Source organism: Zalophus californianus, chromosome 1 (assembly GCF_009762305.2).
Source record: "Zalophus californianus isolate mZalCal1 chromosome 1, mZalCal1.pri.v2, whole genome shotgun sequence".
Classification (NCBI taxonomy): domain Eukaryota; kingdom Metazoa; phylum Chordata; class Mammalia; order Carnivora; family Otariidae; genus Zalophus; species Zalophus californianus.
Genome location: NC_045595.1, coordinates 168,268,124 through 168,292,019, shown reverse-complemented (window position 1 = coordinate 168,292,019; position 23,896 = coordinate 168,268,124). Strand labels below are relative to the sequence as shown.

At 38.9% G+C, this 23,896-nt stretch overlaps 1 pseudogene; it reads left to right on the top strand.

Moving 5' to 3' along the window:
* The first annotated feature begins 309 nt into the window (after nucleotides 1-309).
* LOC113915896 overlaps nucleotides 310-23,896 on the top strand; it is a 35,946-nt pseudogene continuing 12,359 nt past the window's right edge.

Here is a 23,896-nt window from a genome sequence, read left to right as displayed (position 1 = left end):
TGTTCTGCCTCACTCATTTTCTTCTCTCATGCAAAAATGACCATTCTCAAATATAAAACTAAACATAAAACCACACCCATCTCTGTAAGACCCTTTAATGGCATCCAGTTGCCTTCAAAAGGAAGTCTAAATGGCCCTGAATGATTTCCCTTTGACTACCTCTTGGCCTCAATCCCTCACACCCCCTCCTTTGCTCTATGTTCAGACAGTTTAACAATTTACAGTCTCCGATTGTGACCTGTCAGTCTCATCACTTCAGATCAGTGATTCTCCACAGGGAGTAATTTTAACCTCAGGAGACATTTAACAATGTCTGGAGACATTTTTGGTGATCACAACTCACGAGATGCTACTGGCATCAAGTGGGTAGAGGCCAGAGAGGCTGCTAAACATCCTACGATGCAAAGAACAATCCCTCTTATCAAAGAATTAACCAGCCCAAAACGTCTATGGTACCCTTGTTGAGAAACTCTGCTTTAGATAAATGAATGATAGGAAACTATGTGTAACAAACCTTGAGAGAAGTCCCTTTAAAAGAGTGTCTCTAAAAAAAGTTGGCAAACTATGGCCCACGGTCCAAATCTGGCCCCCTGCCTGTTTTTGTAAGTAAAATTGTATTGGCACCCAGCCATGTGTATTCTTTACGCACTGCCATCTTGTCTCCAGTGCTTTTGCAGCAGAGATGAGTAGTTGTGGCAGAGACCATATGCCCCACAAACTAAAATATTTTCTATCTGGCTCTTTACAGAACAATTTGTCAACTCCTGCTTTAAAACACCTCTTTTGTTCCATTCCTAAGATTGCAGCAAATGTAGTATACAATTAAGACTATAGGAAAGAATTTTTTTTTTCAAATGGCACACTATTTCTGCTTTAGAAGAGGAAATATAGGCATAAGTTAACAACTGGATTTCAAACTAGTCTTCTGAGAAAAGCATTTCCTGTGAACTAGTAATGAGCTTTTCCGGCAAGATATCATTAAAAAGAGAAGTTTAGGGCTAGCCAAGAGGTAGTTGGGGGTGGGAGAGGTGAAGTGGGGTGTGAAAAACTTAGTCACCAGATCTTACTATTTCCTCCTTAGAAATCTCTCAACCCAGTATAACCTGAACATAGCCTAACATGCTTTTTGAGGCAGACAGATCCTATCACTTCTCAGCTTCAGGCACTTGCTAAAATTTGCAAGGAAGAGATGGTTAGGGGCAGAGATGCATGTGGCTATTATGAGGAAAATAGCTAATCAAACAAGCCTTTGGCAACCTCACTCAACTCCTCAAAGGCGAGAACTTGTTTTGTTGTTGAATCTTCCTTTAACTTCTGCAGATTGCAAATAAAATGAAAAGCGAGTTAAAGCCGTAAAAGATATGTGACACTTGAAATATTTGCTAGGGTTTCCCCACATGGTTATTGTTGGCACGTGTAACAGTTAAAAACACTGGTATGTTTCAGATGCATGAAATGTCAGTTTAATGCATAAGCTCTTTTTTAATAATAAACATCAACTTATTGTGTTTATAGTGAAGGAAACTGATTCCTTATAACTACTGTGTAACCACATGCACATATATGCCACTCACTGCTTCTTACTTCATGAGTTATTTATAGTTAGGGCAGCTTCCCAGGAGTTAGAAGAGAGGCAGATGAGTTTTCAGGGTTCCCCAAGTGAGGCATATTTTCCCTGGGGGTGGACTGGGGAGGGTGCTACTCCTGTCATGGGGACATACACAAATTAGGCAAACCAAAATCAGAATCTTCCCAGATATCTCTGAAAAAAAATAATGTGTGCAAGCATAGAGATTGCCCTAAGGCCAAATGCCTACATCAGCAATATGATATATATACAAGGACTATTTGGGTTTACATCATCATAAAACCAAATAGTGCTTTTGCGAAAATTATTTTAAAAAGTGCTTTCTATGAGGGATGTAGCTCTGAAAACATGATATGAAGTCTTACAAGACTGGGAAACTGAACCTGAGATTCCTATTAAGCCTGAGATCCTACAAGAAAGCTTTTCCTAGGGAAAAAAAAGAAAGAAAGAAAATTTAAAACTGCATCAAGTAATTATAAAAAAAAAAACCCTAAATATACGATGACCGTGAAAGAAATTCAATTATTAGTTGAAAATCTTCACCAGTTAAAAAAAAAAAGACAAATAAGATTTTTTAAGGTGCATTCTATGAAACTTCCAAAGTACAAATCATCTCAAGCTCTTCTAGAGAAGAGAAAAAGAGGAATATTCCCCAATGCATTCGGAGGCAAACATAATTTTAATGCCAAAACTAGTAAAGGATAGCTTATAAAGAGACTGTCACAGGCAAATTTCACTCAGAAACAAAGTTTCAAAAATTACAAACAAAATCTTAACAAACTAAACCCAGTTATATGTATTAAAAAAATACATATAACATCATGACTGAGTTGAGACTGTCATAGGAAATCAAGTGTGGTTTAATAGAGACTCTATAGATGTCCTTTACCACATTAACAGATTACTGGAGAAAAACAATGGGTTCTCAACTTCCAGGGAAAAAATACTTGTTAAAATTAAGTGCAAATTCATAACTAAAGATTTTGTGTGTTTGTTTTTAAACATTTTTTTTTCCAAACGGAATGAAGAGTCCCAAAGTAGGTAGACACGAACATAGAAATCTGAAATACTTGTTACTTTGAAGATCACTGGGAAAGAAGGAAACTACTAAATAAATAGTGATGACTGATGTGATTCTCCCTCAGGAAAAGAAAATGAAACTAAACCTCTCACATCCTACCATACACAAAATCAAATCAATCCTAGATGGATTAAGGACATCAAATAGGTGGCAAAATTTTAAGATGTTTAATTTGGGAGAACATAGCCTCAGGGTAGGGGAGGTCATCTGAAGACATAGAAAGCACTAGCCATGAAAAAAAGTTATAACAAATTTATCCCTGTTAAAATTAAGAACTTCTATTCATCAAAAGATAGCAGAAGCAAAGTGAAAAGACAAGTCACGTACCAGAAGGACTTTAACTGCAACACATACAACTGACAAAGGCCAAGTAACTATATAAAAACTCTTACATGTCAGGGAAAGACAAGCAACCCATTAGAAAAAGGGACATCACATCAACAGATGAATGAATAAAGAAGATGTGGCATATATATACAATGGAATATTATGCAGCCATCAGAAAAACGAAATCTTGCCATTTGCAACAACGTGGATAGAACTGGAGGGTATTATGCTGAGCAAAATAAGTCAATCAGAGAAAGACATGTATCATATGACCTCACTGATATGAGGAATTCTTAATCTCGGGAAACAAACTGAGGGTTGCTGGAGTGGTGGGGGGTGGGAGGGATGGGGTGGCTGGGTGATGGACATTGGGGAGGGTATGTGCTATGGTGAGCACTGTGAATTGTGTAAGACTGATGAATCACAGACCTGTACCCCTGAAACAAATAATATATTATATGTTAAAAAAAAAAAAAAGGGAGAAGATAGTAGGAAGGGAAAAATGAAGGGGGGTAATTGGAGGGGGAGACAAACCATGACAGACTGTGGACTCTGAGAAAAAAACTGAGGGCTCTAGAGGGGAGGGGGTGGGGGGGTGGGTTAGCCTGGTGATGGGTATTAAAGAGGGCACGTACTGCATGGAGCACTGGGTGTTATACGCAAACAATGAATCATGGAACACTACATCAAAAACTAATGATGTAATGTATGTTGATTAACATAACATAATAAAATAAAATTTAAAAAAAAGAAAAAGGGACATCAGTCTTGAACAGTTATTTCACAAAGAGAAAGGAGAAATGGCCAATTTATATACCATAAATGCCTAACCTCTTTGGCATCTCAATTTGTATTGTCTTAGTTACTAATAAAATGCTGTTTTATGCCCATTAGATTAGCAAAAATTACAAAGCCTGGAAATAAAAGTACTGGCAAGGACAGGGATCAAAAGGAATTTACATATGTGCTGAGATGTGGAAACTGAACAGTCACTTGGGAAAACAACTGGGCATTATTTTCTCATGTGGAATATTAGCAGACACTGTGACCTAGCAATTCTGCATGCATCCCCAGAGCCAAGTGTAAGAATGTACATGGTAGCAAAACCATAATTTAAAAAAAGAAACAGTCTAAAAATTCTTCAACAGGAAATAGATACATTTTGAAATAGCCTCACAAGGGTATATTATGCAACAGGGAATATGAGTGAATTATAATTATATGTAACAACACCGAGGAACTGTAAAGTTGAGCAACAAAAGCAAGTTGAAAAATATTGAAAATGGTAGCATTTGAATAAAGCTCAAGCAACAAAACTCAACAAAATATTCTTAAGGGTTACATACGTATAAAAATTGCCTCCAAAAAAGTAAGGATGAGATTGATAAACATAAACTTCGGGATAGTAGTTACCACATATTGGAGGCAAGAGAGAACAGTATGGTAATGTTCCAGTTCTCAATTTCACTGTAAATTCGTGAATGTTCATGATTTTTCTTCAGAACTTATGTATGTTACCTGTTGTTTTGTATGTATAAACATAATGCAATAAATACTTTAATGCAAACACTGTTGATATAGAGAAACTTCAGAAAGTGAAGTCTGGAAACAGGTCTAGCAGAAAACACATGTGTTAACTCAAGGTTAATCAATTAAAGATGAGATTGCTTCCACCAATAATAATAATAGCAAGCTGCCTTGCCTAACGTACTGATCAGGGAATACTTAGTCTGGAGAATATGGGTCAGTAAGATTAAGGTACTTCCTTAGATATTTACACAAATCACTAAGATAATGTGTCTGAAACAAGTTGAGATTGTGTTACAAATCTGTGTAGAAATGAAAAAAAAAGGAGGTCATGAAGAGCAAATATTTTTTAGTCTCATAGTCAAAATAGGAGTGAATGAGAACATGGACCAACTACATTGGGCCCACCTGCCTATCCTCACAGGGAAATGAAGTGTCAATCCTTTGTAGGGAAGGGGTCTCCTGATCGGGGAAAGTGTGTCACCAAGTCACATCCACGCAAAGATGCCAAGCTTCTCCTTTACTCAGATCCCCTGTTCATCAAGAATCATTCTCATCAAAAAACCAATGATGTAAGTATGGTGATTAACATAACATTAAAAAAAAAAAAAAGAATCATTCTGACTGAAATTTCGTTTTCTTTTTCCAAGTAGTTTTTCCTCCCATGTTCCATCAAGTGAGGGATAGAATTATGAGGCTAGTTCAGTCTTTTTCATTATATATGTGTATCTGCATGTGTGTTTAAATCACACACACACACACACACACACACACACACACACACAGACTTGCTGGTAGCAAAAGCCAGTCCTGTGTGGGTCTGGGCATCATGAGTCAGCTATTTCTGCATACCAACACCCCTTCCCCAAGCTGAGGAGACCATACAAAAAAGCCTTGCAACAACACCTTCTACAAAGCAACTAAAGGACTGCAGACAATCCAATACAATGCCTGTCTAAAGTTTCCCTGAAATGGAGTGCAAATCGGAAGTCAGTTTGGGCATCAAATGCCTATTTGACTAAGGGAAAAGGTTCTGAGCAACTGTCACCTACACAAGCACACTCTCTCTAGCTGATATGGAAGCTGCTTTCAAATGAATAATGGGACCAGGCAGCTTCTCCCCTTGCTTTCCCATGGAAACAGATTTGTGACGGTATAATCTGGAGGCAGGGGGGGCTTCCGCTATAAGATCAGCCCTGATTTATATCAAGTTCTATATGCCGTCGCCATGTGGTTGGGGCCTTTCTTAGGACACTCACTCTGCTGGCACAGGATCAATCTCATTTACAGATCAAACCACCAAATCCGTGGATCTCAAAGAGTAGCTCCTGGTATGGCCTATCTTCTCATTTCAGAAAGTTAGTCAGTCATCAATAACAGACAACACTGCTGAAAAGAGCACTGAAAAAAACACATGAAACAACAGTGCAATATAAAATACTGATATTTGCTTTTATTGATTGCTGGACGTCATGGTTACCAACAGGTGATTTTAGAACACAGAGAGTTTTAAAAGTATACCGGAAGAAATTATTTTAGAATGGAGTAAGTAGGGCAGCTCACCCACTTGGATAATGGAAGGAATGACTTTTATACGGCCCTAAAAATTGATACCTGTATGTTTCATTCCTAGCAAAATGCATATAACTATTTATAAAGGGGGAGCGAATGGGAGAGAACGAGCAAGGCCAAATGAGCAAACAGAGACAAGTAAAAACAATAAATTCTGCAGCTAGAATTTGGGATATCAATTTTTAGGGCAGTATAAAAGCTTGTTGAGACTGAGAAAACATGGTAAAGCTTTCTTTACACTTCACTGAAGAAAACTAAAGGCCCAGAATAATGAACTGGAAGCCTGGCCTTAGCCAGAAGCACCCCTGCAACACACTCAGAATTTTCTAGTTTTTGCATTTTATCTTAAAAATCTAAATTTTTTTTTCCTATTTGGTCTGTAATATATCCAAAGGAAAGCAGAAAGGCAGGATTCATTGGTTTTTACCTCTATGTGTAGTTTATAAAACTTTTAGGAATGTAAAAATTCAACACCCCCCCACCTCCTCCATATCTTAGAATATAATTAGGAAAATGTGCCATGGTCATTGGGGGTTTTGTGTACTCCCAGGCAGAGAGTAGGAGCTTAATCAATTAGCACAATAGACAAATATGAAAAGAGAAAGAATAAAGTGTAACTAGATTTAACAGGGAAGAAAATCACTCTAACTTTAACTTGTAGATTGTTTTATGCAACTAATGGACGTCTTCCTACAGATGCTGCCAGACTGAGGAGGGAAGTAGTGTCACATGACTTCATGGAAAAATAGCTCTCTGTCTTTAACTATCAGAGATCCAGCATTCAGCTTTCAAAGAAGAATATTCTTCCCGAACCCTTGGGGATCAATGTCTCAGAAACCAAAGACAGAAAACCACAGGGCAATGACGTAGGATGAAATAAAAGAAATATTCCATTTTAGAACACACCGAGTGAGAAAGATACAGTTATGAAAAACTTTTTCCTTAAAAAAATGAGGAACAGCAGTGCCTGGGTAGCTCAGTCTGTTAAGCATCTGCCTTCAGCTCAGGTCATGATCCCAGGGTTCTGGGTTCGAGCCCCACAATCAGGATCCCTGCTCAGCGGGAAGCCTGCTTCTCCCTCTCCCTCTGCCCTGCTGCTCCCCTGCTTGTGCTCGCTCTCTCTATCTGTCAAATAAATAAATATATAATTTTTTTTTAAATGAGAAATATCAGGTATTAGTCAATGGGTACAGAACTGAGTGGGTCCCTAAATTTTAGTAATGTCTAGATTCATTGAACTTGGAAATCAAGTTGGATGTTATGCTTAGATATCCAGCATAATAGCTAAAACAATGACAAACTTTTACCAAAAGCCTGGACTGTCCCATTCTACTTGATTTTACAGATACACACACACACACACACACACACGCACACACACACACACACACAGAAGCTGAGAATGTGACTGCAATTTGTATGAGCACTGACCATTGTTGACATGGGGGTATAACAACTTTGTAGTAATCAGAGATGATCTTGGCCCTACAGAGGAGCTATTCACAAACTTTCCCCTGGATTTTCAAAGTATTTGAATAGAAACGAACAAACCAATCTCAGTTTCTCAGGGGCTAACTACTCATATCGTCTTTCCTTCTTTCCACAATAGTCCACGTTGAACCTTTCCTACCCCTTAGCACCTCCTTTGATATTCTAAGAAAGATGGCTGAAATTCAGATCAAGCCATTTTGCTTTCACCTGCCAGTTTGATAAAGCAAGGAAATTTAAATACTACAAACTTATTTTTACGGTAGTTACATGTAAATGAATTTCAATTATCCACATGCATGGTTTACTATCATTCACTACACACTATTTTTTTCCAATCATTTTGCTGACAATCCATGATGTCTATTTTCTTCTATCCCCAGCGGAAAGCAAGGACTATTATGACTTTTCTTTACTTGCCTAGACCAGGAAACCCAGCCAGCTTCAGTTTCCGTATCAGGGTAAAGCCAGGGGATTCAGAGTAGCATAATGAAGGCTTCATGATTTCCAGCCTCCCTAGAATAAAGGGTGATTTGCTCCAAGTCAGTGCATAGCTGGGACTGCCATGTTCCCTCCAGCACAGCAAGAAAAGTACTGCCCTGGGAGTGAGGGACCCAGGGTCTGGTCCTTTCTCCCCCGCCCTCACATCCCCACAGAAGTTATATAACCGCACAGAGTCTCATGCCTCTCTGAGTCATGTCACTCTGAGTTAGTCGTTAGCTAACATCCCTTCCAGCTACAACCTTCTTTGAGTCTTCCCTCTTCTAGCTCTATGCTTTCACTGACAAAAACTTGGAAACGTTCAACATTCATTGTTTGGAGATTTAATGGCTTTTGCAACCTCTGCCAAGCTGGGAATCACCTCCAGCTGTTCCTCCAGCTTCGGCCCTCCAGGGAGACAGTTGGAACGTGTTTTAATAAACAGGGCTAGCCCTTGGCTAAGCAGCACATAGGTGCAATCCTTGTCTTACGCTCCTCCCGACTTCCTTTACGGAATACCCTTCATGCCAGACAAGTCCCTTGTATCCCACAGAACTCAGCCCTCAGCAGTCAACAAAGCCAAAGGCAGACAATGGCTGACAGGTGTTAAGATCGGATTCCAGAAACTGTGTGGGAATAGAAGATGCTTAGACAATAAAAAAGACCTTAAAGCATCCCCCACATCTGTCCCTCTCTTAATCATCCCCGTGTCTTCCACTTACTCGGACTCAAGTTTTAAGTGCTGTCCTTGATTCCTCTTTCTTTTATACCCTTCATCTGATCCATCAGCAAATCCTGTCAGCTCTACCTTGATGTGGATCCAAAATCCAACTATACTCCACCAACCCTTTTATTATTCCTCTAGTTTAAATATTTAAGGGATAGTACATAGAGGGAAATAAAATAATAAATGAAGAGAAACAGGCTGCCTTTAATGTGGTAGTCAGTAGACAGTAGAAAGAACATTTTTTGGTGAAAGAACACCATATGGAGGTATATTTTATTAATATAACTTTACAGCTAGTACTTAGGGGAACGTACTTCTGATCTAGCTGTGGTAACAGTCTCCTAAGCAGTCTCCCTGCTTCTGCCCATGCCGTCCAACAGTCCATTCCCCCGTAGCAGCCAGAATAATCCAGTTAAAAGGTAAACAAAATCATGCTCAAACCCCATGCCCCCATGGCTTCCTAGCTCTCTAGAATTCAAAGCCAAAAATCTCAGTATGGGATTACTGGACCCTACCACCTCACTGATCTCCCTCCCTCTCACCCTTACTTGCTCTGGCCCCACCACCCTTGCCATTTTTTAGATACACCAGGCATGCTGCTTGGGACCTTCATTCTTGTTGTCACCCCTGCTTGGAAATCCATCCCCTCAGGGCCCCCCAAGACCTCCTCCCTCTGTATCTTCAAGCCTCTGTTCTAATCTGCCTTTTAGAGGCTTTTCCACCCAGACCATCCTGTATTAAGGACTGAGCACACACACACACATCCTCCCTCTCCCCTTGTTCTTTTTTATGTGTTATTCTATTTAACACCACCTGATAGCGTACATATTTGCTTATTATCTTTCACTTTTCCTTCTCCCTGCCCTACACCAGAGCAGAACTGTGTCTTGTTTACTGTTGGACTTCTACTGCAGGCACCGTGCCTGCCATATCCTGAGCACTCAAATATTTGTGAGATAAATGGGCTGAAGGATGGATGAATCACTCTCCAATGCAGGAGGATACATGTTGGTCCCTCCAGCTACTCTTCACAACACACCTACTACTATATTCTAGGAAGGCCACAACTAAATGACATCCAGCCCTGGTGAGACAGACTTGCTTTCTTGCCTTCTATATATAGCCACTATATTGCTAGAAATCTTTTTTCCTTGCTTCATTATCTGTTTCTCCAAATATATAAAAGTACCTTGAGTGTTATGTTACTACGATCACACAATATTTCATTCAGTCTATCAAAATAGTTTCCTAGAATAAGCTCTAAGAAGGGGAGGATTTCAAGTGTTCAAACTCTGACTTCAATTATCTGAGGCCCTCGATGCCAATTCAAGGACAGATAAACTAGTTTGTGGGAGTCTCTACGAGGAGCAAGCACTATGCTAAGAGCTTGATTAATGTTATCTCAATAAAGCTATGGTATTTACATAAATGTTCACATGAAGGTTACGCAGAATCAATTATATAAGTTAAGAAACTAAAGCTGGGGGCAGTTAAAATTTTTAGCCGAAGTTTAAGTGAAAGATGAGATTCTGACTCAAATCTGAATCCAAAATCCATTCTCTTTCAAAACCAGAGACAAGACATTCATACCATTTGTGGGAAAAATCATTCTTTCTTCTTCTCCTCACTCACCAGCCCACACTTAAGACTCTTTGACTAAGGATTATTTGCGGGTTTACTCTAGAGAGTGTTCTAAAGAGTCATTCCCAAGCGTAAACACCACAGCCTCTGAAAACAAGCCTATCCAACATGCAAAGGTGACTTATCACTTTTTTCAAGGAAATGCACTTCAGCTTAGGAAAACACTCAAAAACTGATGAAGACATAGATACATATTTAATGCCATATAAGTTTAAAAACCTTTAAAACTACTATTCCAGACTAGTTTTCTGAAATAATAAACAGAACTGATTTCCAAATATTGTGTAGTCCCCTGCAGTTCCTTCTCTCTGTAGACATTCCAGAAACCAGCCTTTCACTCAGGCACTACTTGGCGGTGCACTGGGCTATAAACAGGGAACACAACAGTGAACAGTAAGCACTGTACTGCTCTTGTTAAACTTAGTATTTAGTGTGGTGGGTAGACAACTATGCAATTGAGTGTTTAATTACTTTTTGATAAAATGCTACTAAGAAGTGCAGAGTTGGGTAATTCTAAAACTAATAATCCCCTCTATGGTGGTCATGGAAGGCTTCCTGGGAAAGTCATGTCTGAGCTGAGAGCTGAAGAATGAAGTGACATCTCTTCCAGGTGGAGGAATTGGGAAGTAGTGGCTGGGGTCAGTTTTACAGCAGAGGGAGCAGAATGGGACAAAGCTGTGAACTGGGAAGGAGCTTGACCACTTCAGGAATCAAAAGAGAGACAGTATGATTGGAAGCTGGATTTAAGAAGAGTGAGAAGAGAAAGCTGCAATGAGATGAGCTTCCAGCATGGGGAGAGACCACGTCCCGTAGAGCCTGTGAAAGATTCCGGGAAGGACCTCCAAAACAATGGCAAACTGTTTTAGGCAGGGGTGATACATTCAGATTTGCATTTTGAAGAGATCACCACTGATATAGTGTGGAGAGTGACTTAGTGGGGTGGAGGCTCATCAAATATGGGAGAGGGGGTGCTGACACATATAAGTGGGCCAGTGAGGATGCAAAACCCAGGAAAAACTATGAGTAGTAAAGAATTTGTAGAAAAGTTGATGTGTGTGAAGGTATATTTATAAGGTAGGGTTAACAGAACTTTGTGATGGGTTGTATATAAAGGATAGGAGAGAGGGAGATGTCAAAAATGACTCCCAGTTTTCTGGTAGGTGCAGTTGGGTAGATGGTGATATTCTATTTGGGGAAGGAAACACAGCAGGAATATGTTTGGGGGAGGTGGGTAAAGAGAATGAATTCAGTATTAGATTTGGACTCTCAGTCAGCCATAAGACTCCCAGCGGGATGTTGAGTGAGTAGTTGGCTATTTGAGGTCTAGAGTTTAGATGAGCTAGCTGAACTTGACATTTAAATGTAGAAGTGGTTGCAATCACTTGGTGAGAGAACACAGAGTGTTAAGGGAATGGAGTTATGCCGAACTAAAACATTTAAAGGTCAGGTAGAAAAGGAATGAACTAGCAAGGAAACATAACAGAATTTCTATCACATGATGCCTTCATATTACAACTCCCCTTGAAAATGCCAGTGAGGTTGTTTACATGGCACCACTAAAGCAGGGCATATCCAGAAAGTCAGAGTAGACAATGTTTTCAACACTTCTCTGACAGAGTCAAGACAGGTCTCTGTGAATTGGCCAAAATAAAAAATTGTTTATGACCCACCCACAATTACATAAGGTATTGAGTTTATTTTGATCCTTATTCCTTCCCAAAACACATTTTTATTTTTTAATACTTCAACCCCAATTTTACTATTTCTACTCTTTTTTATACTATTAAAGTTCTGGCTAATTGGTATAACTTGGCAAAGTCACTAAGCCTCTTAATAAATGAAACAATACAGATACTTTCCCTAATCTCATTCTCCTCTTCTACCCAGAGAGAACACCTATTCAGAATTTTTTCTCCTCTCCTATTGAACATTCACGTTGTTTACATATTTTTGCTATTGCACATAGCTGCAGTCATTATCTCCAAACATTTCTTCTTGTGTACATGTGCTATGGTTTCTCTAGAGTATGGACCTTTAAGTTCCAATTGCTGGCCAAAGGACACATATGTCTTTGAGTTTACTAGTTATTGTTAAGTGCCCATCCAAAAAACCACCAGCAATGTTGGAATTCCCATGTCTCCATATTATCACCAACACTTAAAGCATCGCATTTTTCATCTTTGCCCCTCTGATGAGCATAAAATTGTTTCATTGTAAACCTAAGCATCATTTCATATTCACTTGGTTTCTCCTATATTGCTAGATTTTTAAAAATACATATTTTTAGGGGCACCTTGGTGGCTCAGTCAGTTAAGTGTCCAACTTGATTTCAGCTCAGGTCATGATGGTCAGGGTCATGAAATCAAGCCCTACATTGGGGAGGAAAGGAATTAAACAGGTAAAAAAATTGTTCAAAAGAATATGAGAATGAATCAAAAATTAACCTTGGGTTTGAGGAGTCTAAGCATCATGGTACCAAGAAAAATGAGGAATAGAAGAGGAAGCGATTTGGGGACACAGTGTCAAGGTAGAGAAATGATGATAATTTCAGTTTTGTGTTTATTGAGTTTAAGGCTCACATGGAACAGCCAAGTGGAGACATTCAAGAGGCTTCTGGAATAAGGGCCTGGAATCCAGGAGACAGATCTTAGCTTGAGATGTGTGTAGGAATTCTCAACTTACAAACAAAAAGTAAAGTCATGGCAGGAGATCAGACTGCTCAGAAAGACTATGAGGAGTATAAGAATAGGAAGGATGGACAGGGGGCACCTGGGTGGCTCAGTTGGTTAAGCACCTGCTGTCAGCTCAGGTCATGATCCCAGGGTCGTGGGATCGAGCCCCACATCAGGCTCCCTGGTCAGTGGGGAGTCTGCTTCTCCCTCCCCCTCTACCTGCCGCTTCCCCTGCTCATGCTCTCTTTCTCTCCCTATGTCAAATAAATAAATAAAATCTTAAAAAAAAAAAAAAGGAAGGATGGACAGAACCCCAGGAAACAGGATCAGGATGTAGAGATTAGCCAAAGAAGAGAAACTAAAAAGGAGACCTAAGGAAGACTGGTCAGAAAAAATAGGAGAAAATCCAGGAAGATAGGATGCCACAAAAGGAGTCAAAAGTTTTAAATAGCAAAGAGTGACCAGTGTCAAATGGTCATGAGATCACTTAGACAAAAATCAGTGAAAAGCATTGGGTAAATTTAGACACAATGTAATCATTGGTGATCTTGGAGAGATCTGTGAAGTTACCAGCCTATGGATTATCCCTAAAATAAAATATGGGTATCCCTATAAAATATGGATATTTTAGGAGTATCTATGCCACAAAAAAAGGCTAATTGTTCTCTTTAAAGCATATCTTTTCAGCCCATAGGCTCCACTTTGTTGAGCTGAAAGAGGAATGAGTTAATAGATGACAGGTCAGGTCCCCTACAGCTCTCACAGGCTATTAAACAACTCTAAACTATCCTGTGCTTCATCCTTCCTGGACATAGCCAGCACTAACTCTAATCCTTCCTTTCCATCCCCTTAACTTCTGCTTTGTGGAAACTGTGGGTCAAAGGCCCCTTATATAAGGACTGTTTTTTCTGAGATGTGCACTCATCTTTTGACTTTAGTCCCTACCTACTGATAGTGAGAACATCAATGATCACCACTGAACATTGTACACACCATTGAACAGGTAGAACTGTGCACTGAGGGCAGGAATTGTGCATTTACTGATTTGGGGAATTTAGGATTCTTGAGGGCAGGAATTGTATACTTACTAATCTTGGGAAGCTAGGTCTTAGATGGTACCCAGCAAACAATAATCACTCAAACCATTTATTTGGGGGGCACTTGAGTGGTGCAGGCAGTTAGTGTCCAACTCTTGGTTTCAGTTCAAGAAGTGATCTCAGGGTTGTGAGATTGGGCTCCATCTCAGGCTCTGCACTCAGTACGAGTCTGCTTCAGATTCTCTCTCCCTCTCCTCTGCCCCTCCTGCTCGTGTTCGTACTCTCTCTCTAAAATAAATAAATAAATAAATCTTAAAAAAAACATTTATTTTTGGATAAATGGAGGAAGTGTGACTTCACAATACTACATGGGACCCCAACAACAATAGATCTAATACTTGAAACTTTCTTACAATAAAGTGATTGCAATGCTGCCAGCCCCCTGCTTTAGTCTCACCCCTAATACCTGGCACCACATCTTCTTCTGAAGATAATAAGCACCAAAAAGGCTTGACTTAATACCTTCAGCTACTGCCTGGTTTCAAAGTCCACCACGTCAAGGTAGGTGATGGACTCTACTCAAGTAATGATAGACTCAAAGACCCTAGAACTTTCTCTTACCCAACACTATATAGGATTCACTGAATCTGGGATCATCTGTTGCTTGCCTTAGCCCTGTTTTCACTCCTATCCTGTAAGACTGAAATTCTCTTCCCGCTTTGAGAAGATGACACTCAAACTCCCAGGGCTCTTCAGAACACTTCTTAGGTTCCTCAACTTGCTCGGCAAACATGTTATGCTAAACATTCACACACAATAAAATCTAATAATGACCATGATCTATATTTGTGTGAGCTTGTTTTTGCAAAAGCAAAACATTTTATAAATCTAACCTAATTTTCTGATTCAATAGTTAAAAGAACTTCAAAATAAATAAGCTCATGTATGTTTACCCATTTTACTACTAGCTAATGTCACATTGAATCATGATGTTGAAAATGCTATTTTACATTCTTTTATGTGTGGAATTTTAAAAAGCAAGTATCATTTATATCCATCTGTCACCTCTACCAAGTTTTTTTATTCTACATTTTTTTCTTCCTCAAAGTTCAAGTCAGTCTCTTAATTTTTTTCCTCTCAAAACAAAATAATCATTAAGCTTAATTTTTCCAAGATCTAAAATCACAAATTCTCTCTGTATACTTTTCCAAATATTTAAAAATACATTTTTGCTGACATTTTGAAGTAATATTTATACCACTGAATTGAGTTTAAGTAAACAGACCATTACTGGCATAGTCACTATACTGTAATGTTCTTTAAGGTGTACCACACGAAGCATTTATGTCAATGACATTCCCAAAGGGAATGAAATCAAACACTTGCTGCCAACATAAGCATGTAAAGGTCTTATTTTCTTTATTAGATCAGGGTCAAATAAGTGGACCCAAAAGAGTTAGGCATCAGGGAACATATGTGGGTCAAATTTGGCATACCCTGAAAGTTTGTGTTGAATTGAATTCAAATATCTAAAATGGCTTTTGAAAAAAGAGAATACTATTTCCTGGTTTTAAATAAGAAAGGCCCTTAGATCATAAGGCTTCTTGGATAGGTCAGTCCTTCTTCAAAAGAACCCTGAAACTCTAAGGAGTGTTTCCTTAGTTAAGCAAGGTCGGCCCAACTCTTCTAGGATCCCTGGAGGACATTTGTTTTTTTTTAAGTATTAATGCTCAAGCCAACTTTGGGCCTCATGGATATGTTTGTGGCTCTCCTTGTAATAAAACAAGAATAAAAGGAGATATTTGTAGGTGATCAGAGGAGAAATGGCACATTTGAAGGAAAGGGGGAAATGAATTTATTGAACTTTTACAATATAACAAACATGGTTTAATTTATTTTTTAATTTTATTATTATGTTAGTCATCATACAATACATTAGTTTTTGATGTAGTGATCCATCTTTCATTGTTTTCATATAACACCCAGTAATCCATATAGTACGGGCCCTCCTTAATACCCATCACCTGGTTAACCCATCCCCCACCCCCCTCCCCTCTAACACCCTTAGTTTGTTTCTCAGAGTCCATAGTCTCTCATGGTTCATCTCTCCCTTCAATTCCCCCCCGCTTCATTTTTCCCTTCCTTCTCCTAATGTCCTCCATACTATTCCTGATGTTCCACAAATAAGTGAAACCATATGATAATTTCTCTGCTTGACTTATTTCACTTAGCATCATCTCCTCCAGTCCCATCCATGTGGATGTAAAGTTGGGTATTCATCCTTTCTGATGGCTGAGTAATATTCCATTGTATATATGGACCACATCTTCTTTTTTTTTAATTTTTTTTAAAATTTTTTATTGTTATGTTAATCACCATATATTACATCATTTGTTTCGGTGTAGTGTTCCATGATTCATTGTTTGTTCATAACACCAGTGCTCCATGCAGAATGTGCCCTCTTTAATACCCATCACCAGGCTAACCCATCCCCCTACCCTCCTCCCCTCTAGAAACCTCAGTTTGTTTTTCAGAGTCCATCATCTCCCCTGGTTCGTCTCCCCTCTGACTTACTCCCCTTCATTCTTCCTCTCCTGCTATCTTCTTCTTTTTCTTTTTTTCTTAAAATATGTTGCGTTATTTGTTTCAGAAGTACAGATCTGTGATTCAACAGTCTTACACAATTCACAGCGCTCACCGTAGCACATACCCTCCCCAATGTCTATCACCCAGCCACCCCATCCTTCCCACCCCGACCACTCCAGCAACCCTCAGTTTGTTCCTGAGATAAGAATTCCTCATATCAGTGAGGTCATATGATACATGTCTTTCTCTGATTGACTTATTTCACTAAGCATAACACCCTCCAGTTCCATCCATGTCGTTGCAAATGGCAAGATCTCATTCCTTTTGATGGCTGCATAATATTCCATTGTGTATATATACCACATATTCTTTATCCATTCATCTGTTGAAGGGCATCTCGGCTCTTTCCACAGTTTGGCTACTGCGGACATTGCTGCTATGAACATTGGAATGCATGTGGCCCTTCTTTTCACTACATCTGTCTTTGGGGCAAATACCCAGGAGTGCAATTGCTGGGTCAAAGGGTAGCTCTATTTTTAATTTTCTGAGTCACATCCACACGTTTTCCAAAGTGGCTATATTCCCACCAACAGTGTAAGAGGGTTCCCCTTTCTCCACAACCTCTCCAACATTTCTTGTTTCTTGCCTTGTCAATTTTTGCCATTCTAACTGGTGTAAGGTGGTATCTCAATGTGGTTTTGATTTGAATTTCCCTGATGGCTAATGATGATGAACACTTTTTCATGTGTCTGTTAGCCATTTGTATGTCTTCTTTGGAGAAGTGTCTGTTCACGTCTTCTGCCCATTTTTTGACTTGATTATTTGTTTTTTGGGTGTTGAGTTTGAGAAGTTCTTTATAGATCTTGGATATCAGCCCTTTACCTGTAGTGTCATTTGCAAATATCTTCTCCCATTCTGTGTGTTGCCTCTTTGTTTTGTTGACTATTTCCTTTGCTGTGCAGAAACTTTTTATCTTGATGAAGTCCCAAAAGTTCATTTTTGCTTTCATTTCACCAGCTTTTGGAGATGAATCTTGAAAGAAGTTGTTGTGGCTGATGTCAAAGAGGTTACTGCCTATGTTCTCCTCTAGGATTTTGATGGATTCCTGTCTCACATTGAGGTCTTTCATCCATTTTGAGTTTATCTTTGTATATGGTATTAGAGAATGATCGAGTTTCATCCTTCTGCGTGTGGCTGTCCAATTTTCCCAGCACCATTTATTGAAGAGACTCTTTTTTCCATTGCATATTTTTTTCTTGCTTTGTCGAAGATTATTTGACCATAGAGTTGAAGGTCCATATCTGAACTCTCTATTCTGTTCCATTGGTCTATATGTCTGTTTTTGTGCCAGTACCATGCTGTCTTGGTGATCACTGCTTTGTAATACAGCTTGAAATCAGGCAACACAATGTCCCCAGCTTTGTTTTCTTTTTCAACATTTCCTTGGCAATTCAGGGTCTTTTCTGATTCCATACAAATTTCAGGATTGTTTGTTCCAGCACTTTGAAAAATGTCATTGGAATTTTGATCGGAATGGCACTGAAGGTATAGATTGCTCTGGGTAGCATAGACATTTTAACAATGTTTATTCTTCTGATCCATGAGCATGGAATGTTTTTCCATCTTTTTGTGTCTTCTTCAATTTCTTTCATGAGTGTTCCGTAGTTCCTAGAGTATAGATCCTTTACCTCTTTGGTTAGGTTTATTCTGAGGTATCTTATGGTTTTTGGTGCTATTATAAATGGATGCATTGTTAGTGTATAAGAAAGCAACTGAAATATGTGCATTGATTTTGTATCCTGCCACATTACTGAATTGTTGTATGAGTTTTAGTAAATTGGGGGTGGAGTCTTTGGGATTTTCCACATAAAGTATCATGTCATCTGCGAAGAGAGAGAGTTTGACTTCTTCTTTGCCAATTTGAATACTTTTATTTCTTTTTGTTGTCTGATTGCTGTTGCTAGGACTCTTAGTACTATGTTGAACAATAGTGGTGAGAGTGGGCACACTTTCCTGATCTTAAGGGAAAGGCTCTCAGCTTTTCCCCATTGAGGATGATGTTCGCTGTGGGTCTTTCACTGATGGATTTTATGAACTTGAGGAATGTTCCCTCTATCCCTGTACTCTGAAGAGTTTTAATCAGGAAAGGATGCTGTATTTTGTCCAGTGCTTTTTCTGAATCAATTGAGAGGGCCATATGGTTCTTTTCTCTCCTCTTATTAATGTGTTCTATCACATTGATTGATTTGTGGGTTTAATTTAACTCCTAAAAGAAGTCTGTGTTTTAATATCACTGTTCCTTTATTACAGACAATGAAACAAGCTCAGAGAACTTAAGTAACTTGTCCAAGATTGCAGAGCTGGTAAGGAGTGAACCTTCGTGTAATCCCAGTCTGCCTGGTTTAGAGAACAATCTTCTTCTAATATTCTGGGAAGCAAGGGGGCCAGGGAGCCAAGGAAGCCACACCACAGAAGAATTTCATAAAGATACCTGCCTGTTGTGCCCCATGTCCATAGCAGCATATTCACAACAGCCAAAATGTGAAAGCAACCCATGTGTCCATCAGTGGATAAATGGATAAACAAAATGTGGTAAATACATAAAATTCAATATTATTCAGCCTGAAAAAGGAAGGAAGTTCTGACACATGCTACAACATGGATGAAATTTGAAGACATTATATTAAGTGAGATAAATCAGCCAAAGAAAGGCAAATACTGTATGATTACACTTACATGGGGTATCCAGAGGAGTGAAACTCATAGAAACAGAGAGTAGAATGGTGGTCACCAGAAGCTGGGGGGAGGGGAGAATAAAGAGTTCTTTAATGAGTATAGAGTTTCAGTTTTACAAGATGAAAGAGTTCTGGAGATTAGTTGTACAACAATGTGAATCTACTGAGCACTACTCAGTAGTACATTTAAAATGGTTATGATGATAAATTTTATGTTACATATTTTTTACCACAGTTTTAAAACAAACACACAAAAACACCTGCCTGAGTTGAGTTTCCCCCACCTTTACCAACCCTTTCACTTTCTTTTCTGCCCTGTATTATGCTCTTTTGCAGGCAGGAATTTGGGTCAGTGAGATGCAACTCCCACACAGACACTATTTTACAATCTGTTCAAAGGAAAAATAAATCCATAAAACAAGTCCTCATTCCTCTGATACACTAAACAGCCATCTATTTAAAGGACATGAATTCTTTAATACCATTTACATAGTCTGTCAGAAAGAGGTACCCACATGAATCGACATTTTGAGATCATATCCAAAGTTTGCATTTAGTTCATCTTATAGCCAGGGCAAGTCAAATGCTGAGAGAGAGGGAGGCCTCTGTATTTCATGGACTTCTAGAGCACCCATTGTGTCAGGTGCACCTGTAAGCACTTCATGAATGTAAGCCCATTAGTCCTTTCAACAACCCTGGGGCGTGCTATTATTATGATCTTCATTTTGGAGGTGAGTGTCAGGAGATAGAGAGGTTGAGTAACTTGTCCAAGTCACACAGCTAGTAAATGGCAGAGCCAAAATTTGAACAAAAATAGCCTGGCTACAAAGTTTATGCTACAGGGCTTGTCACTTGTATTTTCCATGGCTTCCTAGATTCATACACACACACACACACACACACACACACACACACACACACACACACACGGTCAAATTTTTTTAAAGTTTAAATATCATTGCCTTCTTTCAAACCTGCCAGTGTTGCTAATTGATGTTATATATAACCCCTTTCAGAGGTAAAATAAAAAATGTAAATGTGAGCCTCAAGTTAATGGGCTCTCCGGACCTCTCTGCCTCTACTATATTCAGCTTCTATCTACGTCAGAGTATCCTCAGTCTTAGTTCAAACCTAATCTCCTTATGACCATTTCACTCCTGAATGGGCTTCTGCAGAAACTGTCTGTAGAGTTTTTCTGACTTCATTTTTCCTTCTTGGGCATAGCTGTCAGATTCAGTTTCCCAACAGTTGATCTAAAGGCATTCTTTGTCATTGAACACTACGTCAAAAACTAATGATGTACTATATGCTGGCTAACTAAACATATAAATCAATCAATAATAAAGGCACAAAAAAGTTAAAAAAATTTTAATTAAAAAAAAAGACAACCAACAGAATGGGAGAAGATATCTGCAAATGACCTATCAGATAAAAGGCTAGTATCCAAAATCCATAAAGATTTTATCAAACTCAACACCCGAAGAACAAATAATCCAATCAAGAAATGGGAAGAAGACATGAACAGACATTTCTCCAATGAAGACATCCAAATGGCCAACAGACACATGAAAAAGTGCTCAACATCACTCAACATCAGGGAAATACTAATCAAAACCTCAATGAGATACAACCTCCCACCAGGCAGAATGGCTAAAATTAACAAGTCAGGAAACGACAGATGCTGGTGAGGATGCGGAGAAAGGGGAACCCTCCTACACTGTTGGTGGGAATGCAAGCTGGTGCAGCCACTCTGGAAAACAGTATGGAGGTTCCTCAAACAGTTGAAAATAGAGCTACCCTATAACCCAGCAATTGTACTACTGGGTATTTACCCAAAAGATACAAATGTAGTGATCCGAAGGGGTATCTGCACCCCATTGTTTTAGCAGCAATGTCCACAATAGTCAAACTATGGGAAAAGGCAAGATGGCCATCAACAGATGAATGGATGAAGAAGATGTGGTATATATATTCAATGGAATATTACTCAGCCATCAACAAATGAAATTTTGCTTTTGCAACAACATGGATGGAACTAGAGGTATTATGCTAAGTGAAATAAGTCAATCAGAGAAAGACAATTATATGATTTCACTCATATGTGGAATTTGAGAAACAAAACAAAAGAGCATAGAGGAAGGGAGACAAAAATAAAACAAGACAAAATCAGAGAGGGAGATAAACCGTAAGAGACTCTTAATCACAGGAAACAAACTGAGGGTTGCTGGAGTGGAGGCGAATGGGGGGATGAGGTAACTGAGAGATGGACATTAAGGAGAGCATGTGATGTAATGAGCACTGAGTATTATATAAGACTGATGAATCATGGACCTTTACCTCTGAAACTAATAATACATTATATGTTATTTGATTGAATTTAAATAAAAAAATATTAAAAAAAAAAGAATTAAAGGTCCATGACACAGAATCCTTCTAATTTTGGTGAAAGCCAGGAACCACCAGCATCAGTTCTTGAAAGGCTTCTTTTTGGAGACTTCCACTTGTTCAGAGTAACTAAGAAAAATTAATCACACTTGGTGTCACATAGGTAGGTGAATACACATATGAAAATTCAACAAGTTATATACCCTTACAATTTGTGTATATTACTACCTGAAAATTAGACACTGATTTTTTTTTCAGGTAGGCTCCACACCCAGCATGGAGCCCATTGCTGGACCTGAACTCATGGCCCAAAGATCAACACCTAAGCTGAGATCAAGGCTTGGGATGGTTAACTGATTGAGCCACCCAGGAACCCCAGACAGTGATTTTAAAAAGAGAATTAATGACCCTTGTTTATAATAGCAGAATAAAAAAATTCATAAATTACCTCAATGTCCAATAAAAAGGGATTGGTCACATAAAATATATGATATAGCTCTATGACGAAAATACTCTGCAGCTAATTAAAGATCTTGTTAATACTTTGGTATATGGGAAAATTTTTCATATTGTAACATGAGATAACCCAAGTGATATAGTTATATATTCAGTTTGATCTGTTTATATAAAAAAATAGAAGTAGAAAAATATATCAAAATATTGATATTGTTTAACTCTGAAAAAAAAATAAAGGTGTTCTCTGCTTCTAATTTGCTTTTTAGGACCCACATTCTTTCAAAGCCTACCCACATGTGCCTCACTTCTACAGCCTCTCATTTTCCAGCATTCATCTCTCATTGGCATATTTCCTAATCCATTATCTTTTTTCAGGCCAACCTCCCATTTCTCCCACACCAACATCTAAAGGGTATCAATCTACACAGCATGGCAAGGGGCAGCTTACTTCATACCTGCTGTCCATGATTTCATCCTCATGGCCCCCCAGAAAGAAACTTTTGCTACAATAGGAGTTAAAACAGAGGTAGGCAAACTTTTTCTGTAAAGGGCTAGGTAGTAAATATTTTAGACTTTTTGGGCTACCTGGTCTCTGTCCCAACTACTCAATATTGCCATAGTGAAAATAGCAATAGATGAACAAATGAATGGGTTGGGCTTTGTTCCAATAACACTTTGTTTACAAAAACAGGCGAGGTGCTGGATTTGGCGCATGGGCCTTAATTAGCTTCTCCCTCAATTATTTTTTTAAAGATTTTATTTATTTATTAGAGAGAGAGAGAGAGCATGAGTGAGGGAGGGGCATAGGAAGAGGGAGAGGGGCAAACAGACGCCCCCACGAGCATGGGGCTCAAATTGGGCTCAGCAGAGGGCCCGGAGATCATGACCTGAGCTGAAGTCAGACACTTAACCGACTGAGCCACCCAGGCACCCCTGCTTTTCCCTCAATTAAAGCACTAGACCCTTTTGTGATGTTTTGCAGCTTTAACATAGGTTTCAGTGAAACCAGAGCCCCTCCTTACTGTGTTTTAGACTATACTTCATTAACTCCCCCCTTCACAAATGGTAAAATTAAACTGAAATAAAACAAAGTAAAATAAGAAATTTTGCATATTGCTGTAGGCTTAAGAACTCGTCTCAGACATGACAATTATTCACTGCTAAAAACTGATAAACATCTGTGAGCATGTATACTGCCTCAATTGGATACTTTTTTATTTCCACAAGGAACTCTCTCTTACAAAATGTTCATGAAGGATCTCCAGACCATGTTTGCCAAGTAAAATCTGAGACAGCAAAACAAAGCTTTGTGTAGACATGTCACTAAGTGAGCACATGACAAGCATAAAGTCCTAAGGCCTCAGGAAGCAAAGGTGTGCAAATTACCAGCCTCCAAGAACATTTTCACAGTGTAGAACATTCTTGACTGCTCTACTTTGTCCTCACAAGGCTCTAAGGTGCTCATTCATTATCTCATTTTTTCATTTGCTTAAAAAATGTTTTGGAAGGTCTTCTATGGGCCAGACATGTTGCTAGGCACTAGGAATACATGCAAAGACAAAGATAGAAAGGTGACAGAATAAAAAAGAATAAA